Source organism: Orcinus orca, chromosome 14 (assembly GCF_937001465.1).
Source record: "Orcinus orca chromosome 14, mOrcOrc1.1, whole genome shotgun sequence".
NCBI lineage: Eukaryota > Metazoa > Chordata > Mammalia > Artiodactyla > Delphinidae > Orcinus > Orcinus orca.
In genome coordinates, this window is record NC_064572.1 from 52,207,644 (window position 1) to 52,219,783 (window position 12,140).

Sequence of the window (12,140 nt, forward strand, 5' to 3'; positions counted from 1 at the left end):
CCACAGCACAGGGGATTACATAACTACGTCTTGTACCACTTGCCCACATCCTCCATCCCAACCTCATAGCTGGTTTGCCTGGCGTGGGTTCCCATCGGAGGTAAATCTGAAGGCTGGTCAGGCTATGCCTCAACATGAAGTGATGGGGTGAGAGAATTCTCACTCTCAGGACTCTAATTGTGATACAAATCCCTTCTCTTCTGTTCTCTCCTGAGCCTCCTTTTATCCCCTCTACTTAAACTAGCCAATTCAAAATCAACAATGACCTCCAACATTGCGAAAGCCAATGGTTGGTTCTCGATTTTCATTTAATATGACCTTTCGGCAGCGCACAACACGCTTGTTCTCTTGCTTCCACTTGAAATTCTTTCTTTACTTGGCCCCCGAAACACCTCACACTCTATCCACTGTCTGCCTTCCTTCCAGCAGTTGCTTCTCACCCCCCTTCGTGGGTTCTTCCTTATCTCTGTAAGTGCCCAGAGGTTCATTCAATGCTCAGCTCTCCTCCCTATTATCATTTGCTTTCTAGGTCAGCAGTTCTCAAACATTTTGGTCTCAGGACCCCTTTACACTTTTAAAAACTGATAAGGAACTCAAAAAATTTTTGTGTATGAGGGTTATACCTATAGATAATTACTGTATTAAAAACGGAGAAAACTTTTAAATATTAATTCATCTAAAAGCAACTATAAGCCCTGTCAATATATAATAACATATTTTAATAGAAAATACATTTTCCAAAATAAAAACATATATGAGTAAGAAGAATAGCATCATTTTACATTTTTTAAAATCTCCCTAATACCTAGCTTAACAGAAAACAGCAGATTCCCACAACTGTGTTTGCATTCAATCTGCTATGATGTCACACATAGTCTCTAGAAAACGGTACTGAACTATACGTCTTAGTATTATAAAAAGTTTTAACTCTGCTGACCTCCCTATGAAAGTCCAAGGAACCCATGGGTCCCTACTATACTTTGAGAACTACTTTAGGTGCTTCCATCCAATCCCATGGTTTTAAATACCACCTCTTCTAGGACAACTCTCAATTAAAAAGATACCTCTGGGCTGGACTCCTTGAACTCCAGGTTCAAATAGCCAGCTGCCTTCTCAACATTCTCACTCAGGTATCTAACAGGTATTGTTTAATTATTAACAATAATAATTAAAGTTATTTTAATTAATAAAGACTTTACTCCCCACCCGCCCTATAACCACAACATTTTCCTCCTGTGCTCTTCTCCCATCTCAGTAAATAATAACTCTAACTTACCAGCAGCTCAGGTTGAAATCTTGGAAGAAATCCGGAATGCCTCTCTTTTTTTCAAATCCACATCTAACTTATATCCAAATTCTATGAGCTTCCTTCAGAAATATATCCGGAATCTCACCACGTCTTATCCCTCCACTACTCCTTCCACCGTGGTCCAGGCTTATGCATCTTGGCCTAGACTTTGGCAATAGCCTCCTACCTGGTCTCCATGCATCCTCTTGTGTCCCCTGTGGGACAGTCCTCACACAGCAACCGGAGGGATTTAAGGCGTAAGTCAGATCGTAAGTCACCTCTCTGCTTAAGACCACAGGTACCGTCTCACCTCACTCAGAGCAAAAGCTAGACTCTACATCATAGGCTTACAGAGGTACTCTACGAGCTGGCCCCCAAATACTTTTCCGAACTCATATATTAAAACTCTCCCCTCAGGGCTTCCCTGGTGGCGCAGTGGTTGAGAGTCCGCCTGCCGATGCAGGGGGCGCGGGTTCGTGCCCCGGTCCAGGAAGATCCCACATGCCGCGGAGTGGCTAGGCCCGTGAGCCATGGCCGCTGAGCCTGCGCGTCCGGAGCCTGTGCTCCGCAACAGGAGAGGCCACAACAGTGAGAGGCCCACGTACCACAAAAAAAAAACAAAAAAAAACCTCTCCCCTCACTCACTGCACTGTAGCCACCCCTGCCCCTTGGCCATCACTCATACACTCTCCCGTCAGGGTCTCTGCAATTGTAGTTTCTTCTGCCTGAAGCCCACTCTCCTCAGATGCCCCCCGACTGAGGCTTGCTCCTGCAGTCAGCACTCAAACACACCATGTGGAAGATGCCATTCTCACCATCACTCCATACCCTATCCCTGTTTTATTTTTCTTCCTAAAACTTGTCGCTACCTGACATGCTTGTCTGTTCTTTGTCTGTTCTCCCCGCCCCCATGCAATGAGAAGAGGGCATTTGTCTGGCTCCATGTTGTATCCCAGTACCTAGAACAGTGTCTACTGGGGAACAGGTGCTCAATGTGTATTGTTTGAGTGGATCAACAGAGATGCCGATCCAGGTAGCATTGGGAGTTGAAGGTGAAAGTGATGAGTTGGAGAGGCCAGGAGAGCCACATGCAAAGCAGCACTTTGAAGAAGATACCATAAAAGTGGAAAAAACAGCACCACCAAATAGAGGCTATGAATAAAAGGAGACAAGAACTACTGTTGGATAGAACTGCTACCAAGGCCAGAGAACGAAGTGATTACCAAACATTTATTTATCTCAAATAGTAGCTCTTAAAATCCACTCAAAATACACAAACATCTTTGGAACAAGAATGTTTCCCTCAAATGTCACCTGAATCAATTCAGTACAATCTCACACTCTTTACAGACGTAACTCTTTTCTTATACAAAAAAGAAGGCAAGGCCCATACAAAGGAAAATGATTAGTCTACTTAGCCTACTTGCCAAACTTTCAGCCTCCACCCTAACTTTTCAGTCATCCTCACAAACTGGTTCCAAGAGGGAGATAACCCTAGAATAGTTATATTAAACTAGGTTCTTATAGCCACTAAAATCCAATGAGTCTGACCAGAAAACCCCACATCAGATCACTTGGGTCAGGATTCTAAGAATGAGTGTCAGGGTTACTTCACCATAATTAATAACAAAATCACAATGCCATAAACAGCACACTGGTTAACAAATATTTTATCCAAAAAGAATTTTAAAAATTATTTTTCTTCATTCTGACCAAGAACGAAAAGTAGCACACATGGACTCAAATCGCAGCTAGTACCCCAAATTCAGGTGGCCAGTGCCAAATGTCAGTCACGACCAGTGATCTGCTATCCCTCTTGGAGGGAACGTGAGACAAGTGGTGGAACGGTGCTCGGTACAAGGTGATGCCCCAACGGCAAGTCTTTGGGTTCACAGCCCACGTGATACCTTCACTTAATCTGCTACCAATGAATGTTTTCACTATTCAGACTTAAAAATGACACTGTATACCGTGATCCTAGTGAACTCCCTTTTCACAGGCTCCACGTACACAACAACAACAAAAGAGCAATATCTCTTAAAGGGAACAGAGAAGAAACCATCCCGTCTGTCTCTGTTACTGTCGTATATTCTCCCTTCTAAACTACTGCTTGTGTCAGTTTGTACACAATTAGGAGTGTACTCTTGAAATCTCACAAATAAACAAGAACAGAGATTTTTAAAGCAAAATACTAATAATAAATTTTTTCAAAGAAAGAAAAGAAAAAGCAGAAAGGGTAGTTTGCTAAAAGTTTTTTCTTAATCCTCTTAAGAGATTTGAGGAAGAGGTTATCATTTTGAGGTTCTACTAGCTGAGTAGAGAAAACTAATCTATCTGTTTACCTATCTATTACTTTTGCTTGAGAGCAGCATGGTTGACCTTCAGTGCTCACGATGTACAATGCACTTTGTTAGGAGCTGGAAAGCATCCTAAGATGAATACAAATTTCCTTTTAGAGTCACCCAGGGTAGCGGAAAGAGCGAGGGCTTTGACTGAGACAGATCAGGGTGTGAACCAGCGAACCGGTGCTTTGGAACTGTGTTACCTCGGGCAAGGCTGAGCTTTGGTTTCCTGGATTTGAAACAAAGAAAGTATCCAGGCCTCTGTACTTACTATCTTCCTGCCTGGGAAGTTCTTGCCCCAGAATGAGCAAACTCATTCCCTCCCCTCCTTCATGACCTTACATGCACTTCCCTCTGAGGCCTTCCCTGCCCTCCCTAATTTGTGCTACGGCGAACACGTTACACACACACACACACACACACACACACACCCCTCACTCATACCCACACTCCCACCCACTTCTCTGCTTCAGTTTTTGCCAGAACCCTGATCACCATCTAGCACACATGTATGTTAGTTACTCATCTAGTTTAGCCTCTTTCTCCCACTAGGCTATAAGCTCCATGGTACAAGTTTGGGGCTTGTTTAGGTTTTTTTCCCTTTGTTCACGACCTAACGTGTCTAAAGGAGGGTCTAAAACATAAATGTAACACCCAAAGTTTGCTGCATGAAGGAATTCATGAAGATCCCTGCAAGGTTCCAGGTTTCTCATTAGAGATCATGTAAATAAAGACCTTAGGATATAAAAGGCACACAGTACATAGCAAATATTATTATCTTCCTATTATTATTAATAATATTATTATATTATTATCCTCTAACAGTTTCAGACTATCGGAAACTGTCAATAGAATTTTTATTTTAAATAATGAGAATAATAATGTCAGAGATGGCACAGGCCAGCTAAGGATTAAATAGCAAAAGAGGGAAAAAAAGAAATAATTGCTATAAATCCATGGGAGGGAGATCACTCTGGATTATTCTACATGATGAGCCTAAGACATTACACATTCCTGTACAGAAAACAAAGTTTAAGAGGGGAGTGAGTTTGAAAACAGATTCTGGGGACTTCCCTAGTGGTCCAGCGGTTAAGACTCCGCACTCCCAATGCAGGGGGCGTGGGTTCAATCCCTGGTTGGGGAACTAAGATCCCGCATGCTGCATGGTGCAGCCAAAAAAAAAAAAAAACAGATTCTGGATTACAAAGGGATGACACTTATGTGTTCTTCACCCAGACGGGGCCCAATCACTAAAAAAGACAACTAAGTTTTAGTTTACTTTGATTATTCACTTTGACAGAAGAGAAAAGCAATAGAATGTTGAGAAGGTTAGGACAATAATTATGTCTTCAAATATTTGTTTTAACAATTGCTTTTCTGACTGTGTGGAAGTTTGAAAGTGAATACATTAATAATTAACATTTTCCCACCAAATATTTAGGAAGAAAAAGATTCTAAAAATGAGCTGTTACTTATATAATCTTTGTTTCTATTATGGTTTCTTTCCCAAATTAATGTAGGTAGAAATAAATATATGCAGTCAAAAACATGCTCAATGTATCTTTGAATGTGATATTAAAAAAAATTATCAAAAGAGTACCGCAAGATTAAAAACCCCTGCCTAAAAAAGAGAAGACAGGCTTCCCTGGTGGCGCAGTGGTTGAGAGTCCGCCTGCTGATGCAGGGGACGCGGGTTCGTGCCCCGGTCCGGGAAGATCCCACATGCCGCAAAGCGGCTGGGCCCGTGAGCCATGGCCGCTGAGCCTGCGCGTCCGGAGCCTGTGCTCCGCAACGGGAGAGGCCACAACAGTGAGAGGCCCGCATACCACAAATAAATAAAAATAAAAACGAGAAAAGTTTTTTTTTTTTTAAAAAAAGAGAAGACTATTCACATCAAGAAAGCTTTCTTCATTTTACTAAAGGATTTAAGAATTCCTCTAAAATTAGTGAGCTTTCCTTGTCAACCTAAATGTATTCAACTTATTAAAAATATCAATGATATAATTCTCAGAAATGTACTCTGTTGAAAAATATAACTGTGATAAGAAAAAAAACACACTAGGAAAATTCTAAGTTCTCAAATTTTGAGCAAAAAATAATAAATAGTGATGCTTTGGATCAAATAGTTTAAAAGCCTGAAAATATTTATAACGTGGGATGCAAACCATTTTCCTCCTTAGAAACTATTTCCACCAATGCCAATTCAAAGTAAACATTACAATATTTTAAAAACAAACAGCCATGTTTTCAGAACTAAATGTGAAGATCTGTTAAGCTAACACATTTTACAAAATTAAAACTTCCAAACACAGCTACTCAAAAAAATCATAATAAATAAACATCCCCAAGCCCTTCAAATATTACTCTTAAAATTTCTAATCATAATATGGTCTTACGTAAGTGTGCAGCTGACAAATCATGCTATTAATCCAGCTGGCATGCTTACCATGGTATGTTTCTGATTCCTTCCATGGCAAATATTTAAAACACACTACTAATTTTCATAATCTAAAATACATAACTGTTCCAGGCAATCGTTATCCCTACCCTAATCATCATAACTTGAGCTTTCTTCCAATTTAAGTCAACATTTATTCCATTTCACATTTGCTTAGCACCATGCTACATGCTCAAAAGAAGTAGTCATTAGTTTAAGTCATGCCAAATATATCGCTGTTTCCAGGAAACTGTGTTCTAATGTAGCAACGCAGAGTGACAGATGGACCAGGAAAGGCTACCTGTGTTAGATCAGTAACCCTGATAGCAGGTCCTCCTCTGCAACATTAATCTAATAAGGGAGTCTCAAAACAAGAAAATTAAAGTTCACAACAGAGTGCGTAATTCATTTAGGTTAGTGAGTGGCACATGTACGTATTACATATTTCTGTCAGATGGCAATGCTTCTTGCTAAACTCCTATTTAGTGCCCAAAGAGTACTAAGGCAGCTGAATTTTCAAATCATAAAACTGATTCCACAGGATCTGCACATTGTACATTTAAACCATAACATTAAGAATTTCTTTTTGAGACTGATTTCTTTTTAGTATCACTGGCATATTAATTATTATTAATATTATATTAATTGTAACTATTTTCACTTTCAAATAATATTCCACTAATTTAGAATCAAATGAAATAATATTGAATAAATGGACCAACATACACCAGAGCCTCTCGGGACATCATCCTGTGGACCTATGGCAGATATCACATAACGAAATGTAACAAATAAACCCCCATAAAGTGGGGGAGTTACTTAGGAATCTTTCCTAGAAGGGTAAACTTATAGGATATAGGAAAATATTGGACAATTAATTAATCAAATCAATGAACAAGAATAAATCTCATCTCAATAAATAATGTGTCAAAGACATCAAAGTCCCCACCAACTCAGAAAGCATATTACAAGGAATTATTCTCCACCTCATTCCTGACCTAATCCAACTGTACACGGCACACACTCAAATTAAAAGGGGAGGCTGGGCTTGTACCTAAATTTTTAATAATTTTTTGAGCTCTGCCCTAAATATCTTCCCACCTCATCTATTAGAAGCACCTACTCAACAAAAAACCTACTCATTCTTCCACTTATGCAGAATGACACAACAGATATCTTAAACTACTCTCCCAAATAAAAATAAAGAAGAAAATATAACATCTTTTTAAATGTACCAGTGAGGCGACAATAAAGTAAGAGACAGTAAAAGTAGGAAAGCTGGGAAGTAAGAAAGCAACAAAACCAGAACCCTGGTCACCCTGAACTTATTATAATGATTACATGGAGCAAGAGAGTAGATAAAACCAAGACTCCTCAAGCTGGTGAGTTTAAGAGCTCCTGGCATAAAACTGGAACTTTACAGAACTATAGCCTCAGGATATGGGCAATGAATGAGAAGTAAACTTGCTCCATCAAAAGAGAAGAGAAAATGCTTTTTATCCCCAGCACCTTTTTGGGGGGTGAGGTGAGGCATGGCGGTGGTCTGGGTGGAAAATCTCCCTTGAGAATTCACAGCCAACAACTAGTACTCGTGTGGTTTTGTGGTCTAAATTCGTACTGTATGCTTCAAGAAAGCTCAAGCAGAGAATTTAATTTAAAGACTGTCTAGATTGATGGTACCTACAGGTACCTGGCAGAAGCAAACATAAATACTCCCTGGGAACACCTACCTTTAATCTTGACCCTAAAGAACTCACACAGATAAAAATTGCAAGGGGGCCTCCCTGGTGGCACAGTGGTTGAGCGTCCGCCTGCCGATGCGGGGGACACGGGTTCGCGCCCCGGTCCGGGAAGATCCCACATGCCGCGGAGCGGCTGGGCCCGTGAGCCATGGCCTCTGAGCCTGCACGTCCGGAGCCTGTGCTCCGCAACGGGAGAGGCCACAACAGTGAGAGGCCCGCGTACCGAAAAAAAAAAAAAAAAAAATCACAAGGAACATGAGTTCAGCCAATAAATCATAAACACAAGGAAATACGATACTATGAATGAGCACCAACAGAAACAGGCAAATGAAATCAGATCTGAAAAGACTTCGAATACTGGAATTATCAGCATGAAATAAGCATACTTAATATATCTCACTAAAGAAAAACTTGAAAAGGAGCAAAATTTTATTTAAAAAATATTACCAAGCTGGTCTTTAGGGAAATTCTTTACTTAATCCACTGAGCTGTGGCACAAACGTAGCTAAAGTGCCTGATTCAAGAGGGGTCAGTTCTGTGATTCATTAATATCAATCTACAATTTAAGACAGCCCACCCAAAATGTTCTAAAAGAATCTAGAAATAGATAAAGGAGATTTCACAGACTGTCAGGCTCAATATCACACACCACATCACTCTGATGGCAAGAATGCCCTCACACTACCCACATCAACCAGAATATAGAGACCAGTCTCCCAGGGCTAACCTTGCAGGGGTATACTTAGTACCATTCACTGACCCCATCACCCAAAGTTACCTTCTACCACCAATGACTGTAAGGCTATCACTCCATCTCTCCTAACCTTAGAACTTCTGAGGCACCTCCAGGGAAACCACTGCCCTAAAAGCAGGTCAGTCTATGGGAATTGCAACTGGAGGGCCTATGGTTAAGTACCAAACCCAAGAGGGATTGTGTCCCTGCAGGAGAATTGCAGGCATAATGAACACTGGAAGTAATACCGTGCAAACATCTATTTTCTTTCTCTTTTTCATCCTCCTGTAGGTTCACTACGCCACAGTGATTCTCAGTCTTTACTTCCTTAAGGAAGTAAACAAAACTTTCTTTAAACAAAACTCTGTGGAAGCTCACTATATAAAACATATAAAAGCAGAGCTGTTGGTTGATGAGACAAGAAGGTGGTCAAAGGCCTTGCCTTCCTCCCTCACCTGTAACCCACTCCCAGGTATGTTGGAATTTCAAGGGCAATAAGGAACCATGTCTGAAAAGCACTGGCCTGGTGAGGATGATGATATAACGATAATGATGATAATTTAACTTAACAGCGATGCCTTTAGAGAAGAATAAAAAGGAACAACATATTATAGTCCCGGCTTCGTATCAGCCTAAGTAGACTGCATCTATTAAATGTCGACCCATCTCAGCTGTCATCACCATTTGAGAACTCTGACCCCCTAGGAGCACAGAACTTCAGTTCAGGAGAAGCCCTATTTGTACTGCATGGTGAATGTTTGTAAGAGATTGTAAAGCAGCATCACTCATGAGGCCTGGGGTTCCTTGCGAAAAAAAAGAGGTGAAAAAATGCTTAGTTAACTAGTACATGAAGCATCAAGTACATTACGGAACTAGGAGCGCCAACCTATCTGCAAATAAGAATTTGAGAAGTTTCTTCTAACCACAGGAAAACTGAAGTTACCTGTCATAGATGGGTTACCTCAATGAAAGAAAAAGGAGGTTTAAAAATTTACAAGTCAAAAGGAAATTTCCAGTACTCCCTTCATGCATTTGTACTGGGAAATTTACAAGTCAGGTTCACTGTATAATGTGACAGAGGAAGTGATCTGGGTTTTCTCATCATATCTTAACCCTCATTAGTTATTTTACAAGATATATAAAAACTAGTGGCAATTATGGAGTTCTTGTTTATTTTAATGCTTCTGTCCTACCACTGTGGCCTAATCTGGAAAGGTACTAACTGAATTGAATGAGGATTAGGTCTACCTAATAATAAGACGGAATAACTTATGTTATTACCCACATGGAACACTTTGTAGCCACTTTTTAGCATGTTGTAAAAGAAAACTTAAAAACAGGGGAAAACGCTGAAGTTATACTGAGTAAAAACAGATCTAGAACACTGTAATTCTAATTTTGTACTTTTTACAAGGTATACGTAGTCGTAAGGAAAAAAACTGGCAGCATCCACACCAAAATATTACCAGCAGCTACCTCTGAGTGGTGGTTTGTATTTTGTTGTTTGAACTTGTTAATGCTCATCAAATTTTCTGTTTAGAATTAGAAAAAAGTAAATTTAAAAACAAAAAGAAATTTTACTTTTAGTAAAACTGGTACAATATACCTGAAGTTCTAAGGTTTGTATATTTCATAAATTTTGAGACTCATATACAAATGCAAGAGCTGTGTGATTCTGTAGCCAAACTCCAGCCACAACTGCTTTGGAAGGCACAGCTGCTCACCAACAGCTCAGGTGAGCCAAGCCTAACTGCTCCCGGCAGCATACTAGGCTCAGTGTGGGAAAGGACACACAGCCGGGGAGGCACACCTCCCAGGTTTCAGTCCATCCTAACAGAATTGTCACTGTTTGGATGCAAGCCCATCAGTGACTACACCTATCTAGAAGCCTCTGCCTCTGTGAGGGTGAGGCCTATTTAACTGTTTGTTTTAAGACTGCCTTTGTATTAATGTAAAGCAGGAAAAAATCCTTGGCCACATTTGCAATCTAAATGTCACCACCGTGTAATCAGTGAGGCAGCATAATTGTCCAAAGCACAGTCCGTGAAATCAGACAAATCCAGGTTCAAGTTCTGGCTCTACCATCCTCTAACCGCACGGGCTTGGGCAAGTTTCATAATGTCACAAGCCTCAGGTTATTCATCTTTCAAAGAAGGTTACCACACCAACCTCCCAGGATTTTATACACAGATTTTCAGCTTATGTTGCCCACTATTGGGGACAAAACAAAAAGTGGATACGATTTATTCTTTTTTTTTTTTTTTGCGGTATGCCGGCCTCTCACTGTTGTGGCCTCTCCCGTTGCGGAGCACAGGCTCCGGACGCACGGGCTCAGCGGCCATGGCTCACGGGCCCAGCCGCTCCGCGGCATGTGGGATCCTCCTGGACCGGGGCACAAACCCATGTCCCCTGCATCGGCAGGCGGACTCTCAACCACTGCGCCACCAGGGAAGCCCGATACGATTTATTTTTAAACTCACTTAAACTTAAAACTCACATCCTTCAGGGAAACTTCCCAGCTATACATACTGAAAGTGATCACTTGAGCCAAGACTAAGCACTTGAATAGATGTCCTACATTTTAAAGGATTCAGGCTCTGAAACAAGCTTGTGAACTACATGAGAAGATTTCTAGCAAAATCTCATCATTCCTTGCCTTTATCATCTTCACTAACTATATTGAAAGGATCTGGGTACTGGTACAAATGTCACAGACACAACAGGATTGTATCAGAAACATCAAAGTCCACTCATACTTCCTATACTGCCTTCAAAATCAATTCAGAATGTATCAACAAAGACGTCAGAGCATATGTTAGAAAGAGGGCATATTTTAATAATGTCACATACCGATAATATACTCTCAGTGAAATTATGAAATTAGAAAATACTTGATTTTAATACACTAGTTAAATGCTATAAATCCCATCTCTGCCATTTACTCTCTGAGAAATAGTAGGCCAGTTATTCAACCACTTGGAACCTCAGCATTCTCATCTAGAAAGTGGGACTTGTTTAATGTTCTCATGATGGTATGATGATCGAAGATATAAACTATTTGGCACAGGGTGTATTTAAAGTGTTCTATATTGGTAGATTGGGAAAAAGAACCCCTAAAGGATCTAGACGACACACAACATGGCACAGGCTATGCCATAAAAAAGGAGCCAGTGCATCAAAAGCCAGACATCGCTGAAGGTCGAAGGATGTGAAATAATGCGTTACCCTGACCTTGATGATAAAGTTGGTTGAGGAGTAAAGAATTATTGCTCTAAGCAAGAAAATGAAGTATCCACTTAACACTGTAACTTGAGGGGTCAAGGAGACAAGCAGGTCAAATTCAATGACTAACAGGGAACCAGTGAATCAGATGCAGCTACCACCCAGTCAGACTCAGATATGGCCTTGATGTCAAACAGGGTAGAGAAAAGCCAGTAAGTAACAGCTGATTCAAAGGACACACATTCATTGAGCTTTGATACTGACTGCCCCATTCCCAGAAGAGAAAGTAGTGAGGTATCCAGCTAGAAATTTAATATCGCTTTCATTTGTCCATAATCAAATATTGCCTTTTTTACTGTCATCTTTACTGTATGCC

At 40.6% G+C, this 12,140-nt stretch overlaps 1 protein-coding gene across 10 annotated transcripts in view; it reads right to left on the reverse strand.

The window, feature by feature from the left end:
• Positions 1-12,140, reverse strand: part of SGMS1 (sphingomyelin synthase 1) — a 293,295-nt gene that overhangs the window by 130,392 nt on the left and 150,763 nt on the right. The window lies entirely within an intron of this gene.